The sequence below is a fragment of the Sus scrofa genome, chromosome 13 (genome assembly GCF_054392235.1).
Source record: "Sus scrofa isolate SSC_HxYL_T2T_F1_AM1 chromosome 13, Sscrofa_HxYL_maternal_Yorkshire_Landrace_v2.0, whole genome shotgun sequence".
NCBI lineage: Eukaryota > Metazoa > Chordata > Mammalia > Artiodactyla > Suidae > Sus > Sus scrofa.
In genome coordinates, this window is record NC_139395.1 from 2,361,518 (window position 1) to 2,374,625 (window position 13,108).

Sequence of the window (13,108 nt, forward strand, 5' to 3'; positions counted from 1 at the left end):
ACAGAACAAAACAGAATAGAATAGAATAGAATAGAATAGAATAGATTAGAACAGAATAGAACAGAACGGAATCGAATAGAACAGAACAGAACAGAACAGAATAGAATCGAAGAGAATAGAATAGAATAGAATAGAATAGAATAGAATAGAATAGAACAGAATAGAATAGAATAGAATAGAACAGAATAAAATAGAATAGAATAGAATACAACAGAATAGAACAGAATAGAAGAGAATAGAACAGAATAGAATGGAATATAATAGAACAGAATAGAATGTAACGGAATAGAATACAATAGAATAGAATAGAACAGAACAGAACAGAATAGAATAGAATAGAATAGAGTAGAACAGAATAGAATAGAATAGAAAAGAACAGAACAGAACAGAATAGAATAGAATAGAACAGAACAGAACAGAATAGAACAGAACAGAATACAATAGAATAGAATACAATAGAATAGAATAAAATAGTATAGAACAGAATAGAATAGAATAGAATAGAATAGAATAGAACAGAACAGAATAGAATAGAACAGAATAGAATAGAACAGAACAGAATAGAATAGAACAGAATAGAATAGAACAGAATAGAATAGAACAGAACAGAACAGAATAGAATAGAATAGAATAGAATAGAATAGAACAGAGTAGAACAGAACAGAACAGAATAGAACAGAACAGAATACAATAGAATAGAACACAATTGAATAGAATAAAATAGTATAGAATAGAATAGAATAGAATAGAATAGAATAGAATAGAATAGAATAGAATAGAACAGAACAGAATAGAATAGAATAGAACAGAACAGAATAGAATAGAACAGAATAGAATAGAACAGAACAGAATAAAATAGAACAGAATAGAATAGAACAGAATAGAATAGAACAGAACAGAATAGAATAGAATAGAATAGAATAGAACAGAATAGAACAGAACAGAATACAATAGAATAGAACACAATAGAACAGAATAGAATAGAATAGAATAGAATAGAATAGAATAGAATAGAATAGAATAGAATAGAACAGACTAGAACAGAACAGAATAGAATAGAACAGAAAAGAATAGAATAGAATAGAATAGAATAGAACAGAACAGAATAGAACAGAACAGAACAGAACAGAACAGAATAGAATAGAATAGAATAGAACAGAATAGGATAGAATAGAACAGAACAGAATAGAGTAGAACAGAATAGAATAGAATAGAACAGAACAGAATAGAATAGAACAGAATAGAATAGAATAGAACAGAACAGAATACAATAGAATAGAACAGAACAGAATAGAATAGAACAGAATAGAATAGAATAGAACAGAACAGAATAGAATAGAATAGAATAGAATAGAATAGAATAGAATAGAATAGAATAGAATAGAATAAAACAGAACAGAATAGAATAGAATAGAATAGAACAGAATAGAATAGAATAGAACAGAATAGAATAGAACAGAACAAAACAGAATAGAATAGAATAGAATAGAATAGAATAGAATAGAATAGAATAGAATAGAATAGAATAGAATAGATTAGAACAGAATAGAACAGACCGGAATCGAATAGAATAGAACAGAATAGAATAGAATAGTGTAGAACAGAATAGAATAGTATAGAATAGAACAGAATAGAATAGAATAGAATAGAACAGAATAAAATAGAATAGAATAGAATACAACAGAATAGAACAGAATAGAAGAGAATAGAACAGAATAGAATGGAATATAATAGAACAGAATAGAATGTAACGGAATAGAATAGAATAGAATAGAATAGAACAGAACACAACATAATAGAATAGAATAGAACAGAACAGAACAGAATAGAACAGAACAGAATACAATAGAATAGAACACAATAGAATAGAATAGAATAGAATAGTATAGAACAGAATAGAATAGAATAGAATAGAATAGAATAGAATAGAACAGAACAGAATAGAATAGAATAGAATAGAACAGAACCGAATAGAATAGATTAGAACAGAATAGAACAGAACGTAATGGAATAGAATAGAACAGAACAGAACAGAATAGAATCGAAGAGAATAGAATAGAATAGAACAGAACAGAATAGCATAGAATAAAATAGAATAGAATAGAATAGAATACTATAGAACAGAACAGAATAGAATAGAATAGAATAGAACAGAAGAGAATGGAATAGAATAGAATACATCAGACTAGAACAGAATAGAAGAGAACAGAACAGAACAGAATAGAATCGAATAGAACAGAATAGAACAGATTAGAATAGAATATAATAGAATAGAACAGAATTGAATCGAACAGAATAGAATAGAATAGAACAGAACAAAACAGAATAGAATAGAATAGAATAGAATAGAATAGAATAGGATAGAACAGAATAGAAGAGAATAGAATAGAATAAAACAGAACAGAATAGAATAGAATAGAACAGAACAGAATAGAATAGTATAGAACAGAACAGAATAGAATAGAATAGAACAGAATAGAATAGAATAGAATAGAACAGAACAGAATAGAACAGAACAGAATAGGATAGAATAGAACAGAACAGAATACAATAGAATAGAACACAATAGAATAGAATAAAATAGTATAGAACAGAATAGAATAGAATAGAATAGAATAGAATAGAATAGAATAGAATAGAATAGAATAGAACAGAACAGAATAGAATAGAACAGAACAGAATACAATAGAACAGAATAGAATAGAACAGAACAGAATAAAATAGAACAGAATAGAATAGAACAGAATAGAATAGAACAGAACAGAATAGAATAGAATAGAATAGAATAGAACAGAATAGAACAGAACAGAATACAATAGAATAGAACACAATAGAACAGAATAGAATAGAATAGAATAGAATAGAATAGAAGAATAGAACAGACTAGAACAGAACAGAATAGAATAGAACAGCAAAGAATAGAATAGAATAGAATAGAATAGAATAGAATAGAACAGAACAGAATAGAACAGAACAGAACAGAACAGAACAGAATAGAATAGAATAGAATAGAACAGAATAGGATAGAATAGAACAGAACAGAATAGAGTAGAACAGAATTGAATAGAATAGAACAGAACAGAATAGAATAGAACAGAATAGAATAGAATAGAACAGAACAGAATAGAATAGAATAGAACAGAACAGAATAGAATAGAACAGAATAGAATAGAATAGAACAGAACAGAATAGAATAGAATAGAATAGAATAGAATAGAATAGAATAGAACAGAATAGAATAGAACAGAACAAAACAGAATAGAATAGAATAGAATAGAATAGAATTGAATAGAATAGAATAGAATAGAATAGATTAGAACAGAATAGAACAGACCGGAATCGAATAGAATAGAACAGAATAGAATAGAATAGAGTAGAACAGAATAGAATAGAATAGAATAGAACAGAATAGAATAGAATAGAATAGAACAGAATAAAATAGAATAGAATAGAATACAACAGAATAGAACAGAATAGAAGAGAATAGAACAGAATAGAATGGAATTTAATAGAACAGAATAGAATGTAACGGAATAGTATAGAATAGAATAGAATAGAACAGAACAGAACATAATAGAATAGAATAGAACAGAACAGAACAGAATAGAACAGAACAGAATACAATAGAATAGAACACAATAGAATAGAATAGAATAGAATAGAATAGAATAGTATAGAACAGAATAGAATAGAATAGAACAGAATAGAATAGAATAGAATAGATTAGAATAGAATAGAATAGAACAGAACAGAATAGAATAGAATAGAATAGAACAGAACCGAATAGAATAGATTAGAACAGAATAGAACAGAACGTAATGGAATAGAATAGAACAGAACAGAACAGAATAGAATCGAAGAGAATAGAATAGAATAGAACAGAACAGAATAGCATAGAATAAAATAGAATAGAATAGAATAGAATACTATAGAACAGAACAGAATAGAATAGAATAGAATAGAACAGAAGAGAATGGAATAGAATAGAATACATCAGACTAGAACAGAATAGAAGAGAACAGAACAGAACAGAATAGAATCGAATAGAACAGAATAGAACAGATTAGAATAGAATAGAATAGAATAGAATAGAATAGGATAGAACAGAATAGAAGAGAATAGAATAGAATAAAACAGAACAGAATAGAATAGAATAGAACAGAACAGAATAGAATAGTATAGAACAGAACAGAATAGAACAGAACAGAATAGAATAGAATAGAACAGAATAGAATAGAATAGAATAGAACAGAACAGAATAGAACAGAACAGAATAGGATAGAATAGAACAGAACAGAATAGAGTTGAACAGAATTGAATAGAATAAATCAGAACAGAATAGAATATAATAAAATAGAATAGAATAGAAGAGAATAGAACAGAACAGAACAGAATAGAAAAGAATAGAATAGAACAGAATAGAATAGAATAGAATAGAACAGAAGAGAATAGAATAGAATAGAATAAAACAGAACAGAATAAAATAGAATAGAACAGAACAGAATAGAATATTATAGAACAGAACAGAATAGAACAGAACAGAATAGAATAGAATAGAACAGAATAGAATAGAATAGAATAGAACAGAACAGAATACAACAGAACAGAATAGGATAGAATAGAACAGAACAGAATAGAGTTGAACAGAATTGAATAGAATAAATCAGAACAGAATAGAATAGATTACAATAGAACAGAAGAGAATAGAATAGAATAGAATACAACAGAATAGAACAGAATAGAAGAGAATAGAACAGAACAGAATGGAATAGAATAGAACAGAATAGAATGTAACGGAATAGAATACAATAGAATAGAATAGAACAGAACAGAACAGAATAGAATAGAATAGAATAGAGTAGAACAGAATAGAATAGAATAGAATAGAATAGAACAGAACAGAACAGAATACAATAGAATAGAACACAATAGAATAGAATAGGATGGTATAGAACAGAAAAGAATAGAATAGAATAGAATAGAATAGAATAGAATAGAATAGAATAGAATAGACTATAACAAAATAGAATAGAATAGAATAGAACAGAACAGAATAGAATAGAACAGAAAAGAATATTATAGAATAGAATAGAATAGAATAGAATAGAATAGAATAGAATAGAACAGAACAGAATAGAATAGAATAGACTAGAACAGAATAGAATAGAATAGAACAGAATAGAATAGAATAGAACAGAATAGAATAGAATAGTACAGAACAAAACAGAATAGAATAGAATAGAATAGAATAGAATAAAATAGAATAGAATAGATTAGAACAGAATAGAACAGAACGGAATAGAATAGAATAGAACAGAACAGAACAGAATAGAATCGAAGAGAATAGAATAGAATAGAACAGAACAGAATAGAATAGAATAGAATAGAATAGAATAGATTAGAACAGAATAGAACAGAACGGAATCGAATAGAATAGAATAGAATAGAATAGAATAGAGTAGAACAGAATAGAATAGAATAGAATAGAACAGAATAGAATAGAATAGAATAGAACAGAATAAAATAGAATAGAATAGAATACAACAGAATAGAACAGAATAGAAGAGAATAGAACAGAATAGAATGGAATATAATAGAACAGAATAGAATGTAACGGAATAGAATAGAATAGAATAGAATAGAACAGAACAGAACATAATAGAATAGAATAGAACAGAACAGAACAGAATAGAACAGAACAGAATACAATAGAATAGAACACAATAGAATAGAATAGAATAGAATAGAATAGTATAGAACAGAATAGAATAGAATAGAATAGAATAGAATAGAATAGATCAGAACAGAATAGAATAGAATAGAATAGAACAGAACCGAATAGAATAGATTAGAACAGAATAGAACAGAACGTAATGGAATAGAATAGAACAGAACAGAACAGAATAGAATCGAAGAGAATAGAATAGAATAGAACAGAACAGAATAGCATAGAATAAAAGAGAATAGAATAGAATAGAATACTATAGAACAGAACAGAATAGAATAGAATAGAATAGAACAGAAGAGAATGGAATAGAATAGAATACATCAGACTAGAACAGAATAGAAGAGAACAGAACGGAACAGAATAGAATCGAATAGAACAGAATAGAACAGATTAGAATAGAATATAATAGAATTAACAGAATTGAATCGAACAGAATAGAATAGAATAGAACAGAACAAAACAGAATAGAATAGAATAGAATAGAATAGGACAGAACAGAATAGAAGAGAATAGAATAGAATAAAACAGAACAGAATAGAATAGAATAGAACAGAACAGAATAGAATAGTAAAGAACAGAACAGAATAGAACAGAACAGAATAGAATAGAATAGAACAGAATAGAATAGAATAGAATAGAACAGAACAGAATAGAACAGAACAGAATAGGATAGAATAGAACAGAACAGAATAGAGTTGAACAGAATTGAATAGAATAAATCAGAACAGAATAGAATATAATAAAATAGAATAGAATAGAAGAGAATAGAACAGAACAGAACAGAATAGAAAAGAATAGAATAGAACAGAATAGAATAGAATAGAATAGAACAGAAGAGAATAGAATAGAATAGAATAAAACAGAACAGAATAAAATAGAATAGAACAGAACAGAATAGAATATTATAGAACAGAACAGAATAGAACAGAACAGAATAGAATAGAATAGAACAGAATAGAATAGAATAGAATAGAACAGAACAGAATACAACAGAACAGAATAGGATAGAATAGAACAGAACAGAATAGAGTTGAACAGAATTGAATAGAATAAATCAGAACAGAATAGAATAGATTACAATAGAACAGAAGAGAATAGAATAGAATAGAATACAACAGAATAGAACAGAATAGAAGAGAATAGAACAGAACAGAATGGAATAGAATAGAACAGAATAGAATGTAACGGAATAGAATACAATAGAATAGAATAGAACAGAACAGAACAGAATAGAATAGAATAGAATAGAGTAGAACAGAATAGAATAGAATAGAATAGAATAGAATAGAACAGAACAGAACAGAATAGAATAGAATAGAATAGAACAGAACAGAACAGAATACAATAGAATAGAACACAATAGAATAGAATAGGATGGTATAGAACAGAAAAGAATAGAATAGAATAGAATAGAATAGAATAGACTATAACAAAATAGAATAGAATAGAATAGAAAAGAACAGAATAGAATAGAACAGAATAGAATATTATAGAATAGAATAGAATAGAATAGAATAGAATAGAATAGAATAGAATAGAACAGAACAGAATAGAATAGAATAGACTAGAACAGAATAGAATAGAATAGAACAGAATAGAATAGAATAGAACAGAATAGAATAGAATAGTACAGAACAAAACAGAATAGAATAGAATAGAATAGAATAGAATAGAATAGAATAGAATAGAATAAAATAGAATAGAATAGATTAGAACAGAATAGAACAGAACGGAATAGAATAGAATAGAACAGAACAGAACAGAATAGAATCGAAGAGAATAGAATAGAATAGAACAGAACAGAATAGAATAGAATAGAATAGAATAGAATAGAATAGAATAGAATAGAATAGAATGGAATTGAACAGAATAGAACAGAACAGAATAGAATAGAACAGAAAAGAATAGAATAGAATAGAATAGAATAGAACAGAACAGAATAGAAGAGAAGAGAACAGAACAGAACAGAATAGAATAGAATAGAATAGAACAGAATAGAATAGAATAGAACAGAATAGAATAGAACAGAACAAAACAGAATAGAATAGAATAGAATAGAATAGAATAGAATAGAATAGAATAGAATAGAATAGAATAGATTAGAACAGAATAGAACAGAACGGAATCGAATAGAATAGAACAGAACAGAACAGAATAGAATCGAAGAGAATAGAATAGAATAGAATAGAATAGAATAGAATAGAATAGAATAGAACAGAATAGAATAGAATAGAATAGAACAGAATAAAATAGAATAGAATAGAATACAACAGAATAGAACAAAATAGAAGAGAATAGAACAGAATAGAATGGAATATAATAGAACAGAATAGAATGTAACGGAATAGAAACAATAGAATAGAATAGAACAGAACAGAACAGAATAGAATAGAATAGAATAGAGTAGAACAGAATAGAATAGAATAGAATAGAATAGAATAGAATAGAATAGAATGGAATAGAACAGAACAGAACAGAATAGAATAGAATAGAACAGAACAGAACAGAATAGAACAGAACAGAATACAATAGAATAGAACACAATAGAATAGAATAAAATAGTATAGAACAGAATAGAATAGAATAGAATAGAACAGAACAGAATAGAATAGAACAGAATAGAATAGAACAGAACAGAATAGAATAGAACAGAATAGAATAGAACAGAATAGAACAGAACAGAACAGAATAGAACAGAACAGAATACAATAGAATAGAACACAATAGAATAGAATAGGATGGTATAGAACAGAAAAGAATAGAATAGAATAGAATAGAATAGAATAGAATAGAATAGAATAGAATAGACTATAACAAAATAGAATAGAATAGAATAGAACAGAACAGAATAGAATAGAACAGAAAAGAATATTATAGAATAGAATAGAATAGAATAGAATAGAATAGAATAGAATAGAACAGAACAGAATAGAATAGAATAGACTAGAACAGAATAGAATAGAATAGAACAGAATAGAATAGAATAGAACAGAATAGAATAGAATAGTACAGAACAAAACAGAATAGAATAGAATAGAATAGAATAGAATAAAATAGAATAGAATAGATTAGAACAGAATAGAACAGAACGGAATAGAATAGAATAGAACAGAACAGAACAGAATAGAATCGAAGAGAATAGAATAGAATAGAACAGAACAGAATAGAATAGAATAGAATAGAATAGAATAGATTAGAACAGAATAGAACAGAACGGAATCGAATAGAATAGAATAGAATAGAATAGAATAGAGTAGAACAGAATAGAATAGAATAGAATAGAACAGAATAGAATAGAATAGAATAGAACAGAATAAAATAGAATAGAATAGAATACAACAGAATAGAACAGAATAGAAGAGAATAGAACAGAATAGAATGGAATATAATAGAACAGAATAGAATGTAACGGAATAGAATAGAATAGAATAGAATAGAACAGAACAGAACATAATAGAATAGAATAGAACAGAACAGAACAGAATAGAACAGAACAGAATACAATAGAATAGAACACAATAGAATAGAATAGAATAGAATAGAATAGTATAGAACAGAATAGAATAGAATAGAATAGAATAGAATAGAATAGATCAGAACAGAATAGAATAGAATAGAATAGAACAGAACCGAATAGAATAGATTAGAACAGAATAGAACAGAACGTAATGGAATAGAATAGAACAGAACAGAACAGAATAGAATCGAAGAGAATAGAATAGAATAGAACAGAACAGAATAGCATAGAATAAAAGAGAATAGAATAGAATAGAATACTATAGAACAGAACAGAATAGAATAGAATAGAATAGAACAGAAGAGAATGGAATAGAATAGAATACATCAGACTAGAACAGAATAGAAGAGAACAGAACGGAACAGAATAGAATCGAATAGAACAGAATAGAACAGATTAGAATAGAATATAATAGAATTAACAGAATTGAATCGAACAGAATAGAATAGAATAGAACAGAACAAAACAGAATAGAATAGAATAGAATAGAATAGGACAGAACAGAATAGAAGAGAATAGAATAGAATAAAACAGAACAGAATAGAATAGAATAGAACAGAACAGAATAGAATAGTATAGAACAGAACAGAATAGAACAGAACAGAATAGAATAGAATAGAACAGAATAGAATAGAATAGAATAGAACAGAACAGAATAGAACAGAACAGAATAGGATAGAATAGAACAGAACAGAATAGAGTTGAACAGAATTGAATAGAATAAATCAGAACAGAATAGAATATAATAAAATAGAATAGAATAGAAGAGAATAGAACAGAACAGAACAGAATAGAAAAGAATAGAATAGAACAGAATAGAATAGAATAGAATAGAACAGAAGAGAATAGAATAGAATAGAATAAAACAGAACAGAATAAAATAGAATAGAACAGAACAGAATAGAATATTATAGAACAGAACAGAATAGAACAGAACAGAATAGAATAGAATAGAACAGAATAGAATAGAATAGAATAGAACAGAACAGAATACAACAGAACAGAATAGGATAGAATAGAACAGAACAGAATAGAGTTGAACAGAATTGAATAGAATAAATCAGAACAGAATAGAATAGATTACAATAGAACAGAAGAGAATAGAATAGAATAGAATACAACAGAATAGAACAGAATAGAAGAGAATAGAACAGAACAGAATGGAATAGAATAGAACAGAATAGAATGTAACGGAATAGAATACAATAGAATAGAATAGAACAGAACAGAACAGAATAGAATAGAATAGAATAGAGTAGAACAGAATAGAATAGAATAGAATAGAATAGAATAGAACAGAACAGAACAGAATAGAATAGAATAGAATAGAACAGAACAGAACAGAATACAATAGAATAGAACACAATAGAATAGAATAGGATGGTATAGAACAGAAAAGAATAGAATAGAATAGAATAGAATAGAATAGACTATAACAAAATAGAATAGAATAGAATAGAAAAGAACAGAATAGAATAGAACAGAATAGAATATTATAGAATAGAATAGAATAGAATAGAATAGAATAGAATAGAATAGAATAGAACAGAACAGAATAGAATAGAATAGACTAGAACAGAATAGAATAGAATAGAACAGAATAGAATAGAATAGAACAGAATAGAATAGAATAGTACAGAACAAAACAGAATAGAATAGAATAGAATAGAATAGAATAGAATAGAATAGAATAGAATAGAATAGAATAGAATAGAATAGATTAGAACAGAATAGAACAGAACGGAATAGAATAGAATAGAACAGAACAGAACAGAATAGAATCGAAGAGAATAGAATAGAATAGAACAGAACAGAATAGAATAGAATAGAATAGAATAGAATAGAATAGAATAGAATAGAATAGAATGGAATTGAACAGAATAGAACAGAACAGAATAGAATAGAACAGAAAAGAATAGAATAGAATAGAATAGAATAGAACAGAACAGAATAGAAGAGAAGAGAACAGAACAGAACAGAATAGAATAGAATAGAATAGAACAGAATAGAATAGAATAGAACAGAATAGAATAGAACAGAACAAAACAGAATAGAATAGAATAGAATAGAATAGAATAGAATAGAATAGAATAGAATAGAATAGAATAGATTAGAACAGAATAGAACAGAACGGAATCGAATAGAATAGAACAGAACAGAACAGAATAGAATCGAAGAGAATAGAATAGAATAGAATAGAATAGAATAGAATAGAATAGAATAGAACAGAATAGAATAGAATAGAATAGAACAGAATAAAATAGAATAGAATAGAATACAACAGAATAGAACAAAATAGAAGAGAATAGAACAGAATAGAATGGAATATAATAGAACAGAATAGAATGTAACGGAATAGAAACAATAGAATAGAATAGAACAGAACAGAACAGAATAGAATAGAATAGAATAGAGTAGAACAGAATAGAATAGAATAGAATAGAATAGAATAGAATAGAATAGAATGGAATAGAACAGAACAGAACAGAATAGAATAGAATAGAACAGAACAGAACAGAATAGAACAGAACAGAATACAATAGAATAGAACACAATAGAATAGAATAAAATAGTATAGAACAGAATAGAATAGAATAGAATAGAACAGAACAGAATAGAATAGAACAGAATAGAATAGAACAGAACAGAATAGAATAGAACAGAATAGAATAGAACAGAATAGAACAGAACAGAACAGAATAGAACAGAACAGAATACAATAGAATAGAACACAATAGAATAGAATAAAATAGTATAGAACAGAATAGAATAGAATAGAATAGAATAGAATAGAATAGAATAGAACAGAATAGAATAGAACAGAACAGAATAAAATAGAACAGAATAGAATAGAACAGAATAGAATAGAACAGAACAGAATAGAATAGAATAGAATAGAATAGAACAGAATAGAACAGAACAGAATACAATAGAATAGAACACAATAGAACAGAATAGAATAGAATAGAATAGAACAGACTAGAACAGACTAGAACAGAACAGAATAGAATAGAACAGAAAAGAATAGAATAGAATAGAATAGAATAGAACAGAACAGAATAGAACAGAACAGAACAGAACAGAACAGAATAGAATAGAATAGAATAGAACAGAATAGGATAGAATAGAACAGAACAGAATAGAGTAGAACAGAATTGAATAGAATAGAACAGAACAGAATAGAATAGAACAGAATAGAATAGAATAGAACAGAACAGAATAGAATAGAATAGAACAGAACAGAATAGAATAGAACAGAATAGAATAGAAAAGAACAGAACAGAATAGAATAGAATAGAATAGAATAGAATAGAATAGAATAAAACAGAACAGAATAGAATAGAATAGAATAGAACAGAATAGAATAGAATAGAACAGAATAGAATAGAACAGAACAAAACAGAATAGAATAGAATAGAATAGAATAGAATAGAATAGAATAGAATAGAATAGAATAGAATAGAATAGAATAGAATAGAATAGATTAGAACAGAATAGAACAGAACGGAATCGAATAGAATAGAACAGAATAGAATAGAATAGAGTAGAACAGAATAGAATAGAATAGAATAGAACAGAATAGAATAGAATAGAATAGAACAGAATAAAATAGAATAGAATAGAATACAACAGAATAGAACAGAATAGAAGAGAATAGAACAGAATAGAATGGAATATAATAGAACAGAATAGAATGTAACGGAATAGAATAGAATAGAACAGAACAGAACATAATAGAATAGAATAGAACAGAACAGAACAGAATAGAACAGAACAGAATACAATAGAATAGAACACAATAGAATAGAATAGAATAGAATAGAATAGTATAGAACAGAATAGAATAGAATAGAATAGAATAG